The sequence below is a fragment of the Mastomys coucha genome, chromosome X, assembly GCF_008632895.1.
Source record: "Mastomys coucha isolate ucsf_1 chromosome X, UCSF_Mcou_1, whole genome shotgun sequence".
In the NCBI taxonomy this organism is placed as follows: Eukaryota; Metazoa; Chordata; class Mammalia; order Rodentia; family Muridae; genus Mastomys; species Mastomys coucha.
In genome coordinates, this window is record NC_045030.1 from 42858210 (window position 1) to 42859274 (window position 1065).

A 1065-nucleotide genomic window follows, 5' to 3' on the forward strand; every position below is an offset into this window, starting at 1 on the left:
ACTAATAAAGAGGCTGAGATAGGAGAAGCAAGATTTCAAGACCCTTATGTTGTACACAGCCAGACACACTCAACAAACAAACAAGCTGAAAGTATATATAGATTGTACCATGTTGGACCTATTCCTCCAATTACCAAATTAGACCATTGGATGACAATCAACAAATTTCTAATTCCTCATATTTTTGGATTTCAATCGCTTAGGATAGGTTGGTAATATTAATTTTCATATTAAGATATTAAGAAAAGGTAATTGTCACTTCCTGTTGTTTTTGTTGTAAGAGATGGAATTAGATTTGTGTGGATTTGTTGAAAGCTTACCTTCTTGCTTCTACAGTGTAGTTTTGTTCCTTATGTTGATGTTTTTCATCTATTATCCTTTGTAGGGCTGGATTTGTTGAAAGATATTGTGTAAATTCTGTTTTGTCATGGAATATCTTGTTTTCTCTATCTATGGTAATTGAGAGTTTTTCTGGGTATAGTAGCCTAGGGTGGCATTTGTGTTCTTGTAGGGTCTGTATGACATCTGCCCAGGATCTTGTAGCTTTCATAGTCTCTGGTGAGAAGTCTGGTGATAGGCCTGCCTTTATACGTTACTTGACCTTTTTCCCTTACTACTTTTAAAATTCTTTCTTTGCTTAGTGCATTTGGTGTTTTGATTATTATGTGTGGGGAGGAATTTCTTTTTTGGTCCAGTCTATTTGGAGTTCTGTAGGCTTCTTGTATGTTCATGGGCATCTCTTTCTTTAGGTTAGGGAAGTTTTGTTGAAGATATTTGCTGGCCCATTACTTTGGGAGTCTTTACTCTCTTCTATACCTATTATCCTTAGGTTTGGTCTTCTCACTGCATCCTGGATTTCCTGGATGTTTTGGGTTAGGAGCTTTTAGCGTTTTGCATTTTCTATGACTATTGTGTCAGTGTTTTCTATGGTGTCTTCTGCCCCTGAGATTCTCTCTTCTATCTCTTGCATTCTCTTGGTGATGCTTGCATCTATGATTCCTGATTTCTTTCCTAGGTTTTGTATAGCCAGGGTTGTCTCTCTTTCTGATTTCTTTATTGTTTCTA